Source organism: Triturus cristatus, chromosome 3_2 (genome assembly GCF_964204655.1).
Source record: "Triturus cristatus chromosome 3_2, aTriCri1.1, whole genome shotgun sequence".
Taxonomy (NCBI): domain Eukaryota; kingdom Metazoa; phylum Chordata; class Amphibia; order Caudata; family Salamandridae; genus Triturus; species Triturus cristatus.
Genome location: NC_140584.1, coordinates 692,830,319 through 692,847,522, shown reverse-complemented (window position 1 = coordinate 692,847,522; position 17,204 = coordinate 692,830,319). Strand labels below are relative to the sequence as shown.

The window sequence follows — 17,204 nt, the reverse complement described above, 5'->3', positions numbered from 1 at the left end:
TTACATAGCGGTCCTCGTTATACACTCCGCTTGCTAACCAGGCGATTCTATATATAACTCACCGCTCTACCATACGCTGTGTTGTGACAAATAATGAAACTTGAGAAGTTGTGTTTTTATGAATGCTGTCATTTCACATCGACCACACACACCGTAGAAATGCTGCCTGCATGATGCTAAACACAATTTAGTGTTGCGTCAGGGCCCAAAGCTGTATGAGCAGTGTCTTGCTTGAGTTTTGTACTGAAAGCAACACTCTTCAGTACAGATCACACTTTGTACACAGTCACTCTGGGATAAATCAGTTAATATGGATGAGGAGGGGGGATACAGCAAGAATCCGGGATCAATGTGCCCTGTTGCACTGCACCACTGATAACTACTCCCCATGCTTATGCTTCTTTTTCTGGAGCCAAGATTCCAGACAACATGGGTAATTTGGGTAATTGTTGTTGGTTTTGTGTGGAACATTAGGGGGTTTATGTTGTCCCCACCTCCTTAGGCATAATTTGCATGAATTATCAGGTTAACAATAAGACTTTCCATTGCACTTATGTCAACTTTTAGCACAAAAATCCTTTTGAAAGGGAAAGTTAATTGCTGCTGTTGTTTGCGTCAATTATCATAGAAGGGCCCCAGGCAAACATTTTATGTGCATGAAAGTTGATTGTGGCTGTTATTTGCATCACTTAGCATCACTGAATCCCAGAGCACTCTTCAGGAGACGCCTGCACTGTGATCTTCTACATGAAACAAAGTAGTTTACCTCCTGGCTCCTCATGTAGTTCACCATTGTAACACCACTTTTCATTCATACAGTTATGTGTTTTTAAATGACACCAGAAAATATATGGCTAATATGTTGCATCTTTATGAAATTTTTTTTTTCATTCTTGCTTAAAAGATACAGGCACTAATATTAGCATGTAATCTCATTACATAAGAAGGCGAGGTTTGCAAGGTACTGCAAACAGTTTAATTTGAAAACACCAAAACATTTATAAATGTTCTGAATACAAATGTGAGTAAGTGGGCTGCTTGAGAAAAATACACAGCATCTTGTCATATAAGGCATTGTGGTAATTACTGATAATCACAATAAGGCACATGTTCAATGCTTTCTACACAATACTTAGTAACAGCCAAGTATGTTCTCATTAACCCCATAAAATGTTGAAATCAGTGTAATGACTCCAAGGTCTTACAAAATATGTCTGTTCGGTGTTGTTTTAATCCTGACTATCGTTGCATTTGTGACTCAGCATCACAGACCAATTAGTAGTGTTAAAGATCTGAAGAATAGTCGAGAGTTGCTTCCCGCCGGCTTCGTCCTCTCTTCGTTCTGGGACAGCGCGGTGGGCATTCAGGTTAGAGTCCGTGTCCAAAGGTCTGCGGAGGCTCTGACAGGGATACTTTTAGGTTGTGTATTGTCCATCTCCAGTGGCCTAAACTCTGCATACTTTGTTGTCGCTCCGATCTAAATACTAATCATCTTTGTATCTGCAGAGCGGTCCTATGTTCACACCGCACAAGCCAGACGAGGTGAGCTGCACTAATCTTGCTGAGGAAACACCTTGTTGTACTTCAGCACATGTGTAATCTCACTTTGCCATTGATGTTGATCTGTCAATGTCATCCCTGTTTAAAAAAAAAAATCACATTGTTAGGGAATAATAAACAATGACATTCAGGATGCTGTAATGAAACACGCTCAAATGGAAACTCGGATTGCAACTTCCTTCTAGGTATTATTGGGTCAATTAATTATTCTCTAAAAAAAATGCATCAAAGAAATATAACATTTGCTTTAAAACAATAACAGGATAGCTCTGTAGGTCGACCTGTTGTTGGTACAATTTGCTGGGGCATATTTATCAAATATTCACACAACGAAAGGCAGTAAGTCACCATGGTGCAAGGGTGCCTGTGTTGTAGGCAGGATTCTTTTTGTACAGGAAGGACCACAAAAAAGTTTCTGAGGCATTTCCCTCTTTCTATGTGTGCTGGTGAGATTTTCTGTGTTTGCCGCCCCTGTGGTAAATTAGTGTATGGGTAGTGGGGAGGGGGGGTGAGCCGCCCCCCCTAAAACTTGTGCCGCAGACTGCCCCCACCGCTTCCCTCCTTGCTATGCCACTGACACCAAGCTGTTATCCCAGCAATCGTTTCTGAGCACATGGAAAATAAGTGTATTGTTATGTTAGCTGTATAATGTTTTCATCGCCTTATGCATTCCCCCTAGTTTCTTAATCTCTTTTAGGGAATGAAAGACTGGAGAGTGGATACGGCACCCCAGCACTACAATAAAACAGACATGGTAGGCAGTCAGGGCCGGATTAGCCGTAGCGGGCACCGGACGTTTCCCCGGTCGACCGCCAGGGTGGGGACCGGTTTTGGGCCCCTGGGGGGCTGTTTTTGTTACCGGGGCTGGCAATATCGGCCCCCTGTAAAACAAATCAGCCTACAGGGCCAAACTGGGAACGGAAACCGGCCCTAGCAAACAGTTCGGCCGCACCCTCACCCCCAGGGGGGCCGGCCAAGCAGTTTGCCACGGCCGGTTTCAGTTCCCAGTCCGGCAGTGGACCTTATTCACAAATGTATGTGAACTTGTAAGTTTAGCTTACAGGTGCAAATAGCTTCTTATGATGAGGGTAAAACAATTTTCTAACTGGTCACTGGTGAAAGGCTAGAGCTAGTCTCAGCAATTCAAAACCGAGGGTGGGGAGTTTAGCAAGAAGGGAAAGTCTAAATAATCTATTAGGACTGTGTCTTATGACTATATCTCTGTCAACACTCGACATATAGCTGTCAACTTACCTACCGTAAGCCTTTCACCCTTTTGTTGTTCCCTCAATTGAAAAACAAGAGACTCAGCTCCTCACGGCCAATAAAAGGTCTTAAACAAAGACTCTCCTGATCTTTCAGTAATGGATAAGTAATGGACAAGAAAACGTAGTCATTATTGGAGGCTTGCCTTTCTCTCTCACTCCATCAATTATGGATTGGGGAGACAAGATCTCTAAAAGGTAGGAGGATGTCTGAGCTGAAAAGACCCCGCCCACCCTCCATACATTCATTTTTCACTCAAGAACGCAATGTGCAGAATACTGGACATGACGGTCAGGATATGCAGAATATTTTCCTGCATAGAGCACCATGATGTTTATTTCCCTGCCTGCACAGCTGGAATAGACACTGTTGTAGGGACAAGCGGGAATTTAAAACAAGCATTTACAATGCAATAGGTCTCGCATTTGCAAGAGTTTGAGCTATTGGCATTGTAAATGACAATGCCTTTTATTTATGTGTTTTGAGAACCTGCAAGCAGTGTGTTAATGTGCACTTTGTACTTATAGTCCTTGCTTAAGAGAAGCAAGGCTAACAGTAAAAGAGGTGAAGGTACTGCCAGCCTTGCTTCTCGTAAGCAAGGACTATAAATTCAAAGTGTTTGTTTATGCACCACTTGCAGTTTTTCAAAACACATAAATAAATGGCATAGTCATTTACAATGCCAATAACTCAAACCCTCCCAAATGCGAGACCTATTGCATTGCAAATGCTTATTTATTTTGGACTGGAGAAAAAGTATGTGTTGTGGAGTGGAATTATGTGAATTGGATTGGAATTGCTATGCAATTGAGTGGATTGGAAATGTGTGGTGCGGAGTAGATTTGTGGAGTGGAATTATGTGGCATGGTAGATAGATAGGGGTGAGAACTGCACATAATAGATACAGGAAGACAGAAAGGGCTAGGTAGTTTTTGCACGAAGTGCAGAATGAACTCCAGAGGAGCAGAAAGTGTGTGAGAAAGACAGAGTGAGTTGGTATGAGAGGGGAGCAATAGAATAGAAGGAATGATACCCAAAAGAAGGACAAAGTGTGACAAAGAAAGAGAAACAAGACAGAGAGAAAGAGCAAGAAATTGTGTGTGTGTGTCTGTGCTTGAAAGAGAAAGACAGAAGAAGCTAGAGAGAGAATTAGTGAAACTGTGAGAAGGGTAATAGATAGTACATGTTAGGATGAGAGGGACCACATGAGACATATAATGAAATAGAGGATGAGTGCCTTGGATGAATGTTAGACAGAGAAAGAGAAAAGACAAAAGACTAGAGGCGGACACAAAAAAGAGTAGCAGAGAGGAAAAGAAAAAGCTGAGAGGGAAAATGGTGAGAGGAAGAATGGAATGAGATAAATAGAGGAGAGAAAGAAGAGAAAGGGCGACAGAGAAAGTGCAAAACGGAGAGAAATGATTATATGGGAAAGGTGAACTTTCAGGAAAATACATGGAAACCTGGGTGAAAAAGGAAAGGAGTGAAGGGGAGAAAGTAAAAAGTGACTGAAAAACAAAATGCGAGCTTATGTTTGTCAAAGAAGAAAAGAGAACGCTTGAGAACTAAAAGGTTAGTCAATGTTAGAAATAAAACGAAGAGAGATGAGAGAAAAAATGGAAGATATGAAAGAGGTACAGTTAAGTGAGCACAGATATTAGGAAAATTAAAGAAATCTATGAAAGAATGAGAATACTGAGGGCAAGAAAGAGAGGGGTGAAAATAAACAAGAGCATTATAGAGAGGCACAAAGAGAGAGATTAAGTAATAAGAGGGCCGAGGAAGACAATAGGAAAAGAGAAAAAAGAAGAGTGTGCGACACAGAGGATAAGATGGAGAGAAACATAACAAGAAGGAGAGAGGGATTGTGGAAGACGAGAGAGAAGGAAGAAGAAGGAGAGAGTTTGTTAGAAAGACAGAAAGAGGGAAGAGTAGACAAGGAAGAGAAAGATGGATAGGAATTCGAGAGAGGGAGCAGAAGAAAACCTGCAGGCAACAAAGAAACGTATAACAGAAACACAACATAAAACGTTCCTCTAGTATCCCTCACTTAACCAATTTGAAAGCGTTAAATGTTAGTGTTTTCCACAAATTCAAAATAGTCGTTTCTTTAAAATAAATATGTAATTCTTTCCTCGGAGTATAACTCCACCTCTGTACTGTTTTTTTGTTGCTTAAGTTCCAGACGGTAAACCAAAAAAAATAGACATGCCACATAAATGATAGGTGAAAACGTCCACATTCGGTTTGTTCACACTGTTGAAAATGTGTGTCTTCATCTGAGAATGTCTTCTGTTATTCACATACACGTGTGTAGGTGCTTATTGTTGTGAATATGCAGAAATAAATAATACACGGTAAAGGTACCAACTACATGCCAACATTGGCAGTCACAGAAATTGGAAAATCCGTCTGGATAGGTATGAATAGTTGTATTAGAAAATTAAGTAAATGGTGTTTAGGGAGCAAGAACCTTAGTATATAGTTATGAAATGTCATGAAGAAGGCGTCATGTTTTTTTTATCCCAATGAAGCACAGGGTAAAAAAAAACGACTTTCCTGTGACGATTTAGTGTGCATGTTTAGTGCTAATAATGTATGCCAATATAAACTGAGGATGCGTTATTAACGCTGAACTGTGAAATAGCCCCACTGTCACGTGGCATACGCTCATACTTTTAGGTAGTACTGACTTTCTGGCTAGCAGAACTTTTAATGCTTGGTTTTGGGGCGCTTTCTTAGAATATAAAAAGAGGAACTTAAAACTCAAGAATGTGCCTTTGAAGTGCAGGGTAAAGAGCCCAACCTTGCTGAAGAGAAAGGTGAGCCTTATGGGGGCACCAGTAGTATGTCTGCTCCAAATCAGTGGTTCTTAACCTGTGGTCGGGGGACCCCTGGAGGTCCACAAAGCCTACGTAGGCTTAACAGATATTAACAAGTGTATATAGTGTATATGACTAAAAAAGCGAAATTTACAATTGAAATTTTTTAAACGTTCTGGAACTGAGAAGGAGTTTGAAATTGGAGGCTATATATTAAGTTTCGATCCTCTGATTAATTTGTGGGAGCATTGTAAGTGCATCAAACACAATACAGTATGGCGTATGAGTGGCCTTAGTTGAATTTATAAAAACTCCAACCTTCCTATAATTGTTTTATATTTGCTTGTGAATTTAAGAAAGCATTTCATCATTTGTGTATTTGTTTGAGGAATGCTGTTGCTGTATTGTTTGTTTATTGTTATGTCATTCAAATCATTGAAAATTCTTTGTCTGGGGTCCTCACCTTGCAGTAATGACTTAGCGAGGATAGCTGGAATTCCAATAATGATTATGTGTGGGGTCCTCAGAAGTTGAAAGGGTAAGAACCACTGCTCGAAATAAATGATGCAATTCAACGTGCCACTTGAGGTGAAGCAGCTTGACAGGCAGAGCAACTCAGCCCACTGAACAACAAGTTTAAGCATTTTCAAATAAAAAAAGAGATAATATTTGAAGTGCAGGAACATGTCCACTTGTCACACAGTCAGCTCCTGCTCTTAGTAATTTGACTTGCATTTGGTTGGCACTGGAACTCATATTCGGCCGCGGAATTTAAAGAATGGTCCCAGACCAAGAGATACGCAAAAAAGGGAAAAAGCGGCGTGAGAAATACAGGGAAACAGCAGGAAAGGGAGAAAGAAGGGATGAGAAAGAACCGGAAAGGGTGAGAGAAGAAAGGGCGGGAGGTAGAAGCAAGCCTGGGTACCCTTGGTAATAGGCAGCCCAAGCGACGGAGTCCTAGAAAAAAACTTTTGACCCGAACACTTATTTTACAGCGAGCACTGACCTTGCTATGAAGAGCAGATGCGCTGGCTGAAGTTAGCTGGTAAAGTTTTCTTTCATGTTCTTAAGAACTCTTACAAACTCACTCCCCGTTTTGTGCCTTCAACAACCGAAAAAGAGAAAAACATGCAGAAGGCTCCCGAGGAAAATAGTCAGTAAAGTCAGTGGTCTGAGTGGTGATAATTAGCGTCTGACAATATAAGCTGATCATGGTGGGAGGGCACAGACACTTTCCTATTAAGAGCTGCCCTAGCTTAGCCTGCCCTTGCACCCCTTCAGTTCATGCATTTCCTGTAATGGCAAATCCACAGACTTACGGAGGAAGTGATACATTTGGTGCACAATTCCCAGGTTGAATCTGCTCCATTATATATAATGCCTGCAGTATAGGAAACTCTACTGGCTGATGCTATTAGAGTTTAGCACATCATTCAGAAAATGGAGGAGCTTTCGTTACATACTAGCCGAAGCAGGCTTTATTCCTGATGCCCACCATTGCAAGAAATGTGGCACATCACTGTGCCAGATGCCACATGGCCCTGGGCAAGCACATGGTACCACGAGCCCGGTTCACACTTCGCAGAGGAGACAGAAAATGAAGGAGCCGAGGGACCACAAATTCCTGACGGTAATCAGAGGGTGCCCCAAGGGTGTAAACTAGCCGTCAGACAGCACGCTGGGCTGGTTTTGCTGACATAATCACAACCGCGCTCGGTAGAGTGCATTAAAGTGAATACAGTATGGAAGGGCAGGAGAGCCACAGTATGGAAGGGCAGGAGAGCCTCAAGATGACAGAAACAGGATACTTACTGTGTCAGCATTTTACACAAGGCACTCTCAGAATACTAGTTAGAAGTCACTGGCCCACGTGGTCCAGCCTGCACCATATAAGAAAGACTTCTTAAAAGTTGACTGTGTTCAAAGTATTCACTACAAAAAAGAAGAGGGCTTCGTCATGACGTTAATGTGGTCATCGTGCATGCCACTGCTCTCTTAAATTGAGGCAATAGTCATTAACAAGCATTGGCATAGCCAATAGGTCTCGCCTTTGGGACCTTATAATTGTTTAGTTATCCAGCACAATATCCTTGGTGCAAGAACATCAAGTGTTGCATGGCTAAACACTTATAAGGTCCCAAAGGCGAGACCTATTGGCTATGCCAATGCTTGTTTTGAGTGAGTGGCTCGTGCAGCTATGCCACTGTGATGTAGAGATGCTGTGAGTGCTTTAACAGGAGCCCCTGTGACATTGCGCCTCTTCAAAATGTATCTTGGGTCCGGTGTAATACTTCTAGCCCCTATTCCTGTCTTCTCGCACCCAATGCATCCTTAAATGTCCCATGTACAGCCGGGGTTGACACGCCTATTACTCCTGCCCTCCAGTGACACTTTACCTGTCACGGGTAGTGGTGGACGTGGTGGTGGTGGACGTGGTGGTGGTGGATGTGGTGGTGGCCGTGTGGTGGTGGACATGGTGTTGTAAGTGGTGGTGGACGTGGTGATGGACATGGTGGTGGTGGGGGACGTGGTGGTGGATGTGGTGGACGTGTTGGTGCTGGACGTGGTGGTGCTGGACGTGGTGGTGGTGGTGGTGCTGGACGTGGTGGTGGTGGACATGGTGGTGGTGGACGTGGTGGTGGATGTGGTGGTGGTGGACGTGGTGGTGGACATGGTGGTGGTGGTGGACATGGTGGTGGACGTGGTGGTGCGTGGTGGTCGACTATTGGGTAGGAGGGTTGTTGGCAGAATGCGGATGGAGAGGAGGATCTCGAAGGGGGCACATTGGAGAGCAGAAAGAGGCCGAATATTAGATGCAAAAAACGGCAAGTAGATAGAACACGAAACAGATTTAACGGGGTGGTCCCTCGTTACAGCGCATGTGAATGTTCCTTGGCACCCCGTTTTTAGTAAACAGGGGGACCATGGGGAGATGAATTGATTAATCACGCATGATGATCGCGTGCGATTAATTGATTAATCACGCATTATGATCACGTGCGGAAGCTGGTGTTGTTCGAGTCACGGCGTTGGCTTAAAAACTGTGTGATTCTGGGCAAATTAGTTAATCTCCTGTGTCTTCTAAAAGGCAATGTGTTCCCGTGTGAATGTGCTCTTGTGTAATGTAACTGGGTGTCTTGTAAAGGTCTCTACTACTCTTGAGTTCAGTTTGCACTGTATGAATTTGCAAAACAAACAGCCAGCAGACCATGTAGAGCTAGAGCCTATTATATCCGTTCATGTAGCGCATGCACAGCTATGAGGGCTCTGTCCAGCCCAGTACTGCACACTACACAACAAACAAATATCCGTTCATGTAGCGCACGCACAGCAATGAGGGCTCTGTACAGCCCAGTACGGCACACTACACAACAAACAAAAATCAGTTTGTGTAGCGCACGCAAAGCAATGAGGGCTCTGTACAGGTCAGTACTGCATTTAAAATTTAAAGCGCATTAAAGCGCAATGCTCCAATGATAAAAAAAAACATAAGTCATGGCTGCAGTGAGAGTGGTTCACAAAGAAAAGAAACAAGCCACGGTATCACTCTGGTTGATGTTTGGGAGGTGTGTTCTGTACAGAAAGTCATTACGGCGCTCCAGTAAATAAATAAATTTTAAAAAGCGCGGTACGCGAAAGTAAAAGCGACCACGTTTGGAGCTGAAAGTGCACGCTGTGCTTAATGAGCCATGACGAGGGAGGAAAGCCGCGCTCGCACCCGCGGACCCTAGGCCAGGGCAGAGTGAAGGCGGGACAAGCACCCGCCTTTGGCCAATTGCATGCTGTCTTTCTTAGAAAGATGCATGCAAAGGCCAATAGCGGATGAAGAAAACAAAAGCACAGGCACAAGCGTGTTTTCCAAAGTTTAAAGCCCTTACTAAATGTCTTGCAGAGCAGCGCATGTGTGCTAGCTCAGGCGAGACCTAATAATCATAACGGTAGCGATTTTCTCTGTGCATCGGCAAGCTTAACTGGAAATCAGTATAAATAGTTGTGGTCATAGCAGGGCAGCAGTGAAAACAGACGCCCTCTGAAAACAGACTTTAACATTTGATCTCAGCCTTTGAATGTGCAGCAAATGTAACAAGAGGAGAACGTGATTTACAGTCCCATTTACAGAAATGGACCTGGAGCGACTGAAAACATCTGCACTCTGGCCAAATGCTCTTTGATGAAAGACATAAGTAGTCCCTTACAGATGCTATAATGGGACAAGTGGAAGGGTACAAGTACTAAGGCATTGCTCTGTGGAAGTAAACAACTGCCGAAAAGGAGGGACAAAAAGGAAGGATTGACCACTAGCCAGCAAGGATTTTTGAAGGACACTGAAAAATGCAAATGAAAAGCAGTGGGAATGGCTTTAAGCCCAAGAGAATTATATACTAAAGTATATACAAGAGGTCTCGAATGCTTGACCTAAAAAAGAAAGAAATAAAGTGAGAGGCAGCGGCATAGCGGCACACTCCAATATATAATAAAGAAAAAAAGTAAGGGTATTCCGGGAGCCGGTTAAAAAACAGGCAAGAAAAAAGAAACGTGCCACAACAGGGAGAAAGGGCGCTGAGACTGCAAAAAGTTTGTGGTCTGCCCCTTTCACCCAAAAACAGCAGTAGGAAAGGGGGAGAGACTCTCTAACATATAAAGATCATGTCCTCCAAGAAATGGCTCCACATATAGCTGCTACTGCTAGGAGGATGGGCATAATGCTGGAAGCAGTAAAATGAACTCTGGAGAAACCTTCAGTACCTTTTCATAGATGTTAACTGGAAAGTAAAGAAAGACGTTAACAAAAGGTGGTAAGTTTTACAACAACTGATGAAAACTCAACAGAATCTAGTAAGCAAACATATTTTGCTTGGCCGCCATTCATGGGTAATAATTGAGAGGGTGCAGTCCTACACAAATTAAGAGCTCCTGCTGTTAACAGGGAGCCAACCTTGTCACAAATGGTCAAAAGACTAAGCACTGCTCAAACAAAGGAAAAGTGTGGCATGGCTTCTCAGACGGGTGTGAGAAGTTGGCTTGGCATATGCTGGTCACTAGTTATAGTGGCCACCTTGCACCAGTCCAATTCGACTCTTGGTAGATAGGTTTAAGACAACCTTTTAAAGAAAGCTATCCTAGTGGTAGCTGTGGAGAGCAGCCTTCAGGCTAAGTCTCTGAGGAATGTAAAGCAGCTTGTTTTACCTTATAATCTCTTGAATTACCAAATGAAAAGGACACCACACAGGTATATATATCAAATATATACGTATTTATTCTTAGATACACTCTACTAATCTCTTTATGAGATTAGAACCTAGATACACATTCAAATGTCAACACCTCAATAAATTAAGCACAAATATGGCTGTAGCCCTAGGGGCGTGCCAGACCATATACTAAGAAAATGGTTTAACAAACTCGACTTGCAAAATGAAAAGGCCTAGGGCCTTGGGAATCGCTGGGGCTTCACTTCCTCAGTGTTAACAGGTAAGTAATCAGCCCACGGGAGACGCGTGTAGTGTCTAAACACAGCCGCGGGTGTCCTATTGGTTTCAATGGCACAAGTCGCGGTTTGTAATTTAAAGTTTTAGGGCACTTCGGAGAAGTCAACAAGCAAGCCACTTACAGGGTAAGTATTTCAAGGGCCAACCCACACTTGGGCACCGGAGTGCACGAGTTACCTCACCCACGGAAGCCGGGTGCATAGGTGTCTTTTGGTGTCGGGTCGCGATGCTGTTTTCAATGGAGATCACTGAAGACTTGCTGCTTGTGACGACTGGAGACGTGTCAGCTGGAATCCGAAGATGGATTGAAGTTGAAGAGGACCTGAAAATTGAGGGGACAGAGTTCAAAGTCACTTGCCAGTGACCGGTGGCCAGCAAGATGGATGACCACTGATGTCGCGTCGCTTCAGGTCGTCAATGGTGATTTGTCTCTTCGCTCACGAGGTCCAGGAGAGATCAAAGATGACCAGCAGCTGGATTCGGAGGGTCCCACAACGTCTGCCGCTGATGACGGTGTCGGCAACCGGATTGGAGCCAACAAACCTTGGCAACTGCAAGTCTCGTGCGGAATGAAGATTGAAGATGGTGCAGACCAGCAAGGTCTGATGGACGTACAAAGCGAAGGTAAGTGAGGGCAGGCCCGGAGCAACCAGGAGAGCCCTTGAAGTCGATGAGAAAGTCTTCGGGTGAGTCACTAGCCAACGGGCAAGCAACCGCGAAGACGCCTTTGCAGGAAAAGTTCCACAGGAGCCTACGGTCACTCGGGACAGGGTAGGCCGCTGATTTTCGGTACCAGACCTGCTAGGGACTTGGACTACAGATGGTCCAAAGCACAAGTTCGTAAAACGTTGTTTAGGGTTTGCACTCGAAATCAGTGCACGGTTCCCTGGTATTGCTGTTCCTCGTCACTCGTGGGGTCCAGATGCCACAGCTTCGCTGGGGACTCAAAATGGCTGTCGAGAGGTCAGGAAATTGGCTTCAGGGGACGCAGGGACTTCGGACTCCGGCGGGAGCGGTGAAGTTTGCAACCGTTGATCAAGTTACTGGTGCCTGCCAAGCAGGGGAGTCACTCCTTGACTCCAAGGGAGATTCTTCAGTCTTCCAGAGATAGTGGAACATCGAAGGGCCAGGATTCTTCTTTGTAGAGCGTCGTCCAGGTGTAATCTGAATTGCATTGGAAATGCTTGGTATCTTATAGTGAAGACAGGGGAGGGACTAGCTCTATGACCACTCCTCTAGGAGGGTCAGGGTAGTGGGTGGTTACACCCACTTCCCTTTGTCTAGTTTCACGCCAGAGCAGGGGCAGGTAGCCCCTGAACCGGTTTGAGCTGGCATATGCACAGAGGAGCCTACTGCTCCCCCAGTGCAGGACTTCAAAGGCACTCTAAGAGTGCACCCACCCAGCTCCAATACACTAAATCCTGTCTGGGAGGTGGTAACACCTCCCTGTGACAGGATACCCTTTATTGGGCTTCCTCCACTGCGAGTTTCGGTCAGCAGCAGGAGGGCAGCCCGGTGTCTGTGCTGGTGGCATCCATTTTGTGATGCCAGGGCTCTAGAAGATTTCTACCGTTTAGTACAGTGGGAACATGTCGTCCCCTCTAGAAGGGTGGGATCATACTCCCACACCAGTTACTGGTGTGGGTGTATGATTCCAAGTTGTTTGACACCAAACACGACATGTTTTGATGCAGTCATTCCAAAGTTAGCATTTACCGCGAGGTTATAATGCACTTAAGAGTATATGGTTTAACCGCATCCACAGACAGCAGTAGTGAATAGCCTCTGCTAGCTGCAGAGGGGTCCTGCTCAGGCAGAAGCACCCCCTCACATAGTAAACCAAGCACCCTGCCCTCAGGATTGTTAGGGCCTGCTAGAGGGGTGACTGATAGGTTTATATGTGTGTGTATGGTGAGATATAGGAACCTATACCTCAGTGAGGAGTGCTAACACTACCTCACACAGGCTGCAGTAGCAGGCCTGTGGTGTCAGATTGTGAATGCTTCCCAGGGGTGGCATAATACATGCTGCAGCCCCTGGTAGGCCTGTGAAGTACCAATGCCCTAGGTACCTAAGGTACCATATACTAGGGGCTCATAAGGTACCACAGTATCCAATCACTAGTGCATCTAATATGCACACCAAGTTGTTTTAGAGAGATCAGTGAGACTGGGGCCCTGATTAGCAGGGACCCAGCCAGACTATAGTCAGAAACCAGTGTAAACATCAGAAAAAAAGTGGGGGCAACATAAGTGCAGATCCTACTCTCCTACACAACCCCCCCCCGCCCAAACGCAGGGACATTAAACTAACCTTGACCAGTTGAGTCTTCATGTTCTAAGTGGAAATACCTTGAGAGTCCATCTGCATTGGCATGTTGGATCCCAGGTCTATGTTCCACTGTATAGTCCATCCCCTGTAGGGAAATGGACCACCTGAGCAGTTTAGGATTTTCACCTTTCATCTGTTTGAGCCATAGGAGGGGCTTATGGTCAGTCTGAACTATGAAGTGAGTGCCAAACAAGTATGGCCTCAGCTTCTTCAGGGCCCACACCACATCAAAGGCCTCCCTCTCAATAGCTGACCAACGTTTCTGTCTAGGGGTCAGCCTTCTCCTTATGAAAGCTACTGGCTGGTCTTGACCTTCATCATTAAGTTGAGACAGTACAGCTCCCACACCCAGCTCTGAAGCATCTGTTTGTACAATGAACTTCTTTTTGTAATCTGGACTTTGTAAGATGGGGGCAGTGCACATTGCCTGCTTGAGGTCATCAAATGCCTTTTGACAGCTAGCTGTCCACTGAACCTTTTTTGGCATTTTCTTGGAGGTCAGATCATTTAAGGGGGTCACTATAGATCCATATCCCTTAACAAACCTCCTGTAATACCCAGTCAGGCCCAAGAAGGCTCTCTCCTGTGTCTGGGTGGTTGGAGCTACCCAGTCCATTATGGTCTGGATCTTGCTCTGCAATGGTTGAACCTGACCTCCACCTACAAGGTGGCCCAGGTACACAACCTGACTCTGCCCTATCTGGCACTTAGTGGCCTTGATAGTGAGGCCTGCTTTCTGCAGGGCCTCCAGTACATTCTTGAGGTGGACCAGGTAATCCTGCCAGGTGGAACTAAAGACAGCAATATCATCAAGATAAGCTGAGCAATAGGTTTCCATACCAGTCAGAACTTTATTCACCAACCTCTGAAATGTGGCAGGTGCATTCTTCAAACCAAAGGGCATTACCACAAAGTGATAGTGCCCACCAGGGAAAATGCTGTTTTAGCCTTGGCATCATCAGCTAACTTGATTTGCCAATAGCCTGCTGTAAGGTCAAATGTACTGAGATACTTGGCTGAGGCAAAAGTGTCTATTAGTTCATCTGCCCTTGGTATTGGGTAGGCATCAGTCCTGGTGACTGCATTGAGGCCCCTGTAGTCAACACAACATCTCATCTCTTTCTTACCACCCGGGGTGTGAGGTTTTGGGACAAGGACTACTGGGCTAGCCCAAGGGCTATCTGAGGGCTCAATAACACCTAGCTCCAACATTTTCTGGACTTCAGTCCTGATACAATCCCTGACATGGTCAGGTTGCCTGTAGATTATACTCTTTACAGGCAGACTGTCTCCAGTGTCCACCTCATGGGTGCACCAGGAAGTCTGACTTGGGGTCAGGCTAAACATATGTCTAAACTGATGTAGCACTTGTCTACATTCAGTTTGTTGATGCTCAGTGAGGCTGCTTGCCAAAGCAACACCATCAACTGACCCATCATCAGGGTTCTCTGAGAGCAGGTCATGGAGAGGGTCACTGTCCTCCTCCTGGTCCTCATCAGTTGCCATGAGCAAGCTCATGTCAGCCCTGTCCACATATGCCTTATGTCTGTTGACATGGAGCACCCTAAGGGGGCTCCTGGGAGTGCCAAGATCTACCAAGTAGGTGACCTCTCCCTTCTTTTCAACAATTGTATGGGGGCCACTCCATTTGTCCTGGAGAGCTGCTGGGGCCACAGGCTCCAACACCCACACTTTCTGGCCTGGCTGGTAAACAGTCAGGACAGCCTTTTGGTCATGCCAAGCTTTTTGGAGTTCTTGGCTTGCCTCAAGGTTTTTAGTGGCCTTCTTCATATACTCTGCCATCCTGGAGCGGAGACCAAGTACATAGTCCACTACATCTTGTTTGGGAGGTTTGAGAGGTAACTCCCATCCCTCCTTCACCAGACATAATGTTACTCTAACAGGGTGCCCAAACAGAAGTTCAAAAGGGCTGTAGCCAACCCCCTTCTGAGGAACCTCCCTGTATGCAAACAGAAGGCAGGGAAGTAAAAGGTCCCATTTTCGTCTAAGCTTCTCTGGGAGTCCTTTAATCATTCCCTTTAGGGTTTTGTTGAATCTCTCAACTAACCCATTGCATTGTGGGTGATAGGGAGTAGTGAATTTGTAGTACACACCACACTCCTTCCACATTGCAGTTAGATATCCTGACATAAAGTTAGAACCTCTGTCAGAGATGACCTCCTTAGGGAAACCCACTCTGGAAAAGACTCCAATGAGGGCTCTTGCTACCACAGGAGCTGTGGTAGTCCTTAGGGGTATAGCTTCTGGATACCTGGTGGCATGATCCACTACCACCAGTATAAATATGTGCCTAGATGCTGTTGGTGGGTCAAGGGGACCAACAATGTCAATCCCTACCCTTTCAAAGGGAACCCCCACCACAGGTAGTGGTATCAGGGGGGCCTTTGTGGTGCCACCTGTCTTGCCACTGCCTTGACAAGTGACACAGGAGCGACAAAACTCCTTTGTGTCTTCAGACATGTGTGGCCAATGAAAATGTGGTACAAGCCTGTCCCAGGTCTTGTTTTGGCCCAAGTGTCCTGCCGATGAGATATCATGTGCTAGGGTCAAGAGGAACCCCCTAAACTTCTGAGGAATTACCAACCTCCTGGTGGCTCCAGGGGTAGGATCTCTAGCCTCAGAATATAGGAGCCCCTCATCCCAATACACCTTATGGGACCCACTAGCACTCCCAGCAGCCTCAGCAGCAGCCAGCTGTCTGAGGGGTTCAAGAGTGGGGCAGCACTGTTGCTCTTTGCTCAGATCTTCCCTGGAAGGTCCCCCTGCCCCCAAGAACTCAACCTGACCAGGCTCAAGTTCCTCTGGGGCAGTTCCTTCTTCAGGTTCTGCTTCTCCTCCCTCAGGAGGAGAATCTGAGATCTGAGACAGAGGGGAAGGCCCAGCCTTAACCCTACTGCTCCTCCTCTTGGGTAGCACCTGGTCCATAGTTTCAGGATCCAGAGCGGGTTCAGCTATATGCATTTTGGCTTGTGACCTGGTCACAGCAAATACCTCTGCAGGTATTCCCAACATCTCAGCATGAGTCCATAATTCTACTTCAGACCAGGCTGAAGTCTCCAGATCATTGCCCAACAAACATTTGACAGGGAGGTCTGCACTGACTACTACCTTTTTGAGGCCAGTTACCCCTCCCCAGGAGAAATTCACAACTGCCAGGCTATGGTTGGTCCTGGTGTTGCTTGCATTGGTTACCTGGTACATTTCACCCAGGATGATCTGTGTAGGGTCCACTAGGTCCTCTGCCACCATGGTGACACTAGCACCTGTGTCCCTAAATGCCAAAGCCTGTTTGCCATTTATGATAGGCTGCTGTTTGTATTTGCCCAGATTACTGGGGCTCACTAGGAAGGAGATATCCAGGTCTCCCTCACAAACTAGCAATGCCTGTGTTGGTACTCTGACTAGGCCAGAGTCCACATCAGAACCCAGGGTCAACCCTACTACACCCTTATTCTGAGTATTACCTCCACCAATGCCTGCACTAGGGGGAACAGTTGCCTTAGGGGCTGGAGTGGTGGTGGTTTGGTCTTTGGACTTTGTACAGTCAGAAGTCCAGTGGCCTTTCTGTTTACAGAATTTGCACCAGGGCTTCTTTTGGCCTTTTCTCTTTGCATATTGTGACTTTCCACCAGTTGCAGATTTTTGGGGCCCTTGTGAAGACTTCTGATCTTTAGATTTATCCCCACCTTTCTCTGAGCCTTTAGGATCTTGCTTC

At 45.6% G+C, this 17,204-nt stretch overlaps 1 protein-coding gene across 3 annotated transcripts in view; it reads right to left on the bottom strand.

Annotated features, from left to right (window-relative positions):
* Window positions 1-849: 849 nt before the first annotated feature.
* Window positions 850-17,204, bottom strand: part of RFTN2 (raftlin family member 2) — a 428,987-nt gene continuing 412,632 nt past the window's right edge. For all 3 annotated transcript variants that reach the window (XM_085648739.1, XM_085648741.1, XM_085648740.1), the window contains exon 10: window positions 850-1,638. The gene's annotated coding sequence lies outside the window, so the exon portion shown is untranslated. The remainder of the gene's footprint in view (window positions 1,639-17,204) is intronic.